Here is a 6000-nt window from a genome sequence, read left to right on the forward strand (position 1 = left end):
AAGCCATCTGGCCCTGGGCTCTTATTGGTTGGGAGATTTTTGATGACTGCTTCAATCTCCTTACTGGTTATGGGTCTGTTCAGGTTTTCTATTTCTTCCTGGTTCAGTTATGGTACTTTGTATATCTCTAGGAATGTATCCATTTCTTCCGGATTGTCAGATTTGCTGACGTATAGTTGCTCATAATATGTTCTTATACTTGTTTGTGGTTCTTTGGTGTTGGTTGTGATCTCTCCTTTTTCATTCATGATTTTATTTATTTGGATCCTTTCTCTTTTCTTTTTGATAAGTCTGGCCAGGGGTTTATCAATCTTGTTAATTCTTTCAAAGAACCACCTCCTAGTTTTGTTGATTAATTCTATTTTTTTTTTTTTTTTGGTTTCTATTTCATTGATTTCTGCTATGATCTTTATGATTTCTCTTCTCCTGCTGGGTTTAGGCTTTCTTTGTTGTTCTTTCTCCAGCTCCTTTAGGTGTAGGGTTAGGTTGTGTATTTGAGACCTTCCTTGTTTCTTAAGAAAGGCTTGTATTGCTGTATATTTTCCTCTCAGGACTGTCTTTGCTGTGTCCCACAGATTTTGAACTGTTTTATTTTCATTATCATTTGTTTCCATAATTTTTTTCAATTCTTCTTTAATTTTCTGGCTGACCCATTCATTATTTAGAAGGATGCTCTTTAGCCTCCATGTATTTGGGTTCTTTCCAAATTTCCTCTTGTGATTGAGTTCTAGCTTCGAGAATTGTGGTCTGAAAATATGCAGGAAATGATCCCAATCTTTTGGTACCAGTTGAGATCTGTTTTGTGACCCCGGATGTGATTTATCCTGGTGAATGTTCCATGTGCACTAGAGAAGAATATATATTCTGTTGCTTTAGGATGGAATGTTTGGAATATATCTGTGATGTCCATCTGGTCCAGTGCATCATTTAAGGCCTTTATTTCCTTGCTGATCTTTTGCTTGGATGATCTGTCCATTTCAGTGGGGGAGGGGGTTAAGTCCCCTACTATTATTGTATTATTGTCAATGTGTTTCTTTGATTTTGTTATTAATTGGTTTATATAGTTGGCTGCTCCCATGTTAGGGCATAGATATTTAAAATTGTTAGATCTTCTTGTATGACTGACTCTTTGAGTATGATAGAGTGTCCTCCCTCAACTTTTATTATAGTCTTTGGCTTAAAATCCAATTCATCTCCTATAAGGATTGTCACCTCAGCTTTCTTTTGACGTCCATTAGCATGGTAAATTGTATTCCACTCCCTTACTTTAAATCTGGAGATGTCTTTGGGTCTAAAATGAGTTTCTTGTAGACAGTATATTGATGGGTTTTGTTTTTTTTTTTAATCCATTCTGATACCCTGTGTCTTTTCATTAGGGCATTTAGCCCATTTACATTCAGGGTAGCTATTGAGAGATATGAATTTAGTGCTATTATATTGCCTGTGAGGTGACTGTTAGTGTATATTGTCTCTGTTCCTTTCTGGTCTACTACTTTTAGGCTCTCTCTTTGCTTAGAAGACCTCTTTCAATATGTCCTGTAGGGCTGGTTCAGTGTTTACAGATTCTTTTAGTTTTTGTTTGTCCTGGAAGCTTTTTATCTCTCCTTCTATTTTCAGTGATAGCCTAACTGGATATAGTATTCTTGGCTGCATGTTTTTCTCATTTAGTGCTCTGAGTATATCATGCCAGTTCTTTCTGGCCTGCCAGGTCTCTGTGGATAAGTCTGCTGCCAATCTAATATTTTTTACCATTGTATGTTACAGACTTCTTGTCTTGAGCTGCTTTCAGGATTTTCTCTTTGTCACTAAGACTAAGATATAATAGTGTTACTATTAGATCATGGGGTGTGGACCTATTCTTAGTGATTTTGATGGGGGTTCTCTGTGCCTCCTGGATTTTGATGCTTGTTCCCTTTGCCATATTAGGGAAATTCTCTACAATAATTCTCTCCAATATACCTTCTTCTCCCCTCTCTCTTTCTTCTTCTTCTGGAATCCCAATTATTCTAATGTTGTGTCATCTTATGGTGTCACTTATCTCTCGAATTCTCCCCTTGTGGTCCAGTAGTTGTTTGTCTCTCTTTGGTTCAGCTTCTTTATTCTCCATCATTTGGTTCTTCTATATCACTAATTCTTTCTTCTGCCTCATTTATCCTAGCAGTAAGAGCCTCCATTTTTAATTGCACCTCATAAATAGCTTTTATGATTTCAGCTTGGTTAGATTTTAGTTCTTTTATTTCTCCAGAGAGAGCTTTTATTTCTCCAGACAGGGTTTCTCTAATATCTTCTGCACCTTTATCGAGCCCAGCTAGCACCTTGAGAATAGTCATTCTGAACTCTAGATCCAACACATCACCAATGTCCATATTGATTAGGTCCCTAGCCTTTGGTACTGCTTCTTGTTCTTTTTTTTTTTTAATCTAGATAAGAGTATATGAACAAGAGAATAAAATACTAAAAGGGTGGCAAAGACCCTAGAAAAATGTGCATTAACCAAATCAGAAGAAACACCAAATTGTGGGAGAAGAAAGGGGGTAAAAAGAAGTTAAAAATTTTTTAAATTAATATATATAAACATATATTATATATAATATTATATTGTATTTTATATATATATATATTTACACAGACATATATTAGACTGGTGAATAGAACAGAGCAACCCACTTGATTTTGGGTGTATTTTGGTCTCTTAGAAGAAACTACCTCCAAAATTTTATAGAAAGAAAATATGTAGATAGATATAGGTAGATAGATAGATATACAAAAATAAGGGTAAACATGATGAAGGGATGGAATATGACTGTAAAGATAAAAATTGTAAAAAAAATTATAAAAAGGGAGTTGATAAGATAAGTTGGTTGGGAAAAGAAAGAAAAAGAAAATGGAGAGAATTTGCTCAGGCTGAAGACTGGAACAAAGCCCTGTGTTAGATTTCAGGTATGTTTTGATCTATTAGAAGAAGTTGTATTCCAAAAATAGAAGAAAAAACCCTATATGTATACATATAAAGTTTTTTTAATATTTATAATATATTTTTTATATTTATAATATAAATTTAGATATAATGAAGAATAAAATATCACTATAATAATGAAGATTTAAAAAGATTTTTTTAAAGAAATGTGTTGTAAGATAAACTAGTTAAAAGACGTTAAAAGAGGAGCCAAAGTTAAAAAAATTAGAGTAAGAAAATAATTTTTTTAATTTAATTAACTTTGCAAGACTAAAGAATCATTGGGAGAAAGCCATGAATTCCATGCTTTGCTTTCCCTTCCTTTGGAATTCTGCTTTTCTTGATCAGTGAGCTTGGTCTTGGCTGGATGTTCTTGCTGATCTTCTGGGGGAGTGGCCTGTTGTAGTGATTCTCACGTGTCTTTGCCCGAGGCTAATTGCTTTGCCCCTGCCAGGGGCCAGGCTAAGTAATCAGCTCAGGTTCACTCTCAGGAGCTTTTGTTCCCTGAAGGCTTTCCATAGAGCTCTGGAGGATGGGAATGAAAACAGTGGCCTCCCAATTTCCAGTCCAGAGGAGCAGAGAACTCGGAGCCGCACTCCTCAGTGCACCTTGGAGAAAAGACCTCAATCACTCCTGTCTCCCTGGTCTCTGGCCATGCTCTGTGCTCAACCGACTTGCCACTGAGCATTTCTGTCTCTGGCACACAGTCCCATTTGGAGTCTCCTAACCCAGCAGATTCCTGCTGCTCTGCTCTTCCAGGGGGATTTCCCCAGATCTGCCACTTGTGGAGTCTCTGCTCAAAGAGCAAGTGGCCTGATGGTGCCATGGATCACAATATAAGGTAACCCCTGAGCTGAGAGCTCACTCCTTGGCTCTGTCTCTGTAGCCACCTTCCCCGCTCTAATACCTATGAGCTCTGCTACACTCAGGCATCCCTGATCCTTCGGTGACCCCACGGGACCTGAGACCATGCTGTCCCCACGAGGGCTCCACCCTTGCTTAGCCTCTAGAGTGATGTCCTAAGTGGAGCAGACATTTTAAAGTTCCAATTTTGTGCTTTGCCACTTTCTGGGAGCCAGCCCCTCTCCTCACAGTCTACCTTCCCCTCTCTTCTGCGCATGTCCTACCTTTCAGAAAGTCGTCGATTTTCTGTTTCTAGAATTGCTGCTCTTCTTCTCTTCGATCTCCTGTTGGATTTGTAGGTGTTCGGAATGGTTTGATAACTATCTAACTGATCTTCTGCTACCTGATGTCATCTCAGCCTGCTATTCCTCCGCCATCTTGACTCCTTCCGTAGAGGCTGATATTTATCCTCAGGTCTGGGCAACTCAGGGAGAAGTGGGCTTGGTCTAAACTGCAGTTTCTGATCACATACACCTTAAAGACCTCATAACTTTCCCTGTTGGAAACAATACCCTCTGAAACCAGAAGCAAGGGATGGCCTAATAAGAATCATAAATAATCTAAAGCAGCAGGGGCTCTTAAAACAATGCAACAGCCATGTAACACCCCAATTTTGGGGGTAAAGAAACCTAATGAGGGGCACTGGGTGGCTCAGTTTGTTGAGGGTCTGCTTTAGGTTTGGGTCATGATCCCAGATTCCTGGGATGTAGTCCTGCATCGGGGTCCTACATCAGTGGGAAGTCTGCTTCTCCCTCTGCCCCTCCCCAACTCATGCGCATGTACACACACTCTCTGTCTCTCAAATAAATAAAATATTTTAAAAAAGAAAGAAAGAGAGAGAGAAAAAAAGAAAGATAGAAAGGAAGAGTGAGAGAGAAATCTAGTGGGGAATAGAGATGAATATAAGACATTGGCATTATTAATGAAGCTGTGGATACAATTCATACTGTGTTTATAAACCTTCATGCCCTACTGGCTCAATCCCCTTAAACAGCTGTAGACTTAAAAGATGCCTTCTATTGCATTACACTTCATTCAAATTCTCATTTCCTGTTTGCATTCAAGGAGTCTGCTAATCCAACCACCCAACTAACATAGACAGTTTTACGCCAGGGGTTCCAAGATAGTCCCCATTTATTTGGACAAGCTCTGTCCCAAGATCTCTCAGATTTTTCAGCTGAAAACTGCATCCTACTATACAGTATGTAGATAATCTCCCCTTATGTGTCTCCCTGAGCAAAGCATTCAAACTGGCACCCCAAAACTTCTCACTTCCTGGATAGAAAAGGATATAAGGTTTCTCAGCGCAAGGTACAATTATGTAAGACATTTGTCAAGTATGTGGGCGTGGTCCTCACAGAGGAGACAAGGAGACTGGTAGAAGATAGGGTCTGGCCTATTACGTCCTACCATCCCCCTAATATTAAAACAAGTAAAGGGGTTTGGTGGCATAACTGGATGCTGTCACTTGTGGATACCAGGGTATGGAGAAATAACACATGCTGTTTATCAGTTGTTGAAGGACACTCAGACAGCCGGTTCCCACCTATTAATGTGAACTCAAGTCAGAAAAAGCTTTTAAAAGCCTCAGAGGGGCCTTGCTCTGTGCCACAGTTTTAAGTCTTCTTTCTGGGAGGGCTAACAACACATATGTGACAAAAAGAAAAGGAATGGCATTGGGTGTCCTAATCCAGGCAATGGTGGCAGCCACCAGAGGCTACCAAATTAACTTTGGAACAGGATCTTACCATACACAACCCCCATAATATTCAAGGTCTCCTGTCAACTGATGGCAGTCACTGGCTCAGACAGCTTCCTCCTGTGGTACCAGCCACTACTGGAGCGTCCAGTCATGCAAATAAAAACCAACCAATTTCTACCAGTAACCCTAAGACAGATCTCTGGGGATGGAACCCTGACTGCTGTTTTTCAACAGCACCCCAGACCGGCAAGAAACAGTTAGATGGGTCATCACTCCCTTTCCCTGATGGCAGTTAGGGTCACTTCTTCAGATGGGGGCATGTTAGGAGTTAGTTGGACAGTTAGGTAGTCTGGGCCAGGGTCCCCAGCAACAAAACATGGAATCAGGGCAACTAAAACAAAACAGTGCTAACATCCTATTTTGCACCTTTGACAAGACT

This window comes from Neovison vison, chromosome 1 (genome assembly GCF_020171115.1).
Source record: "Neovison vison isolate M4711 chromosome 1, ASM_NN_V1, whole genome shotgun sequence".
Taxonomy (NCBI): Eukaryota; Metazoa; Chordata; class Mammalia; order Carnivora; family Mustelidae; genus Neogale; species Neogale vison.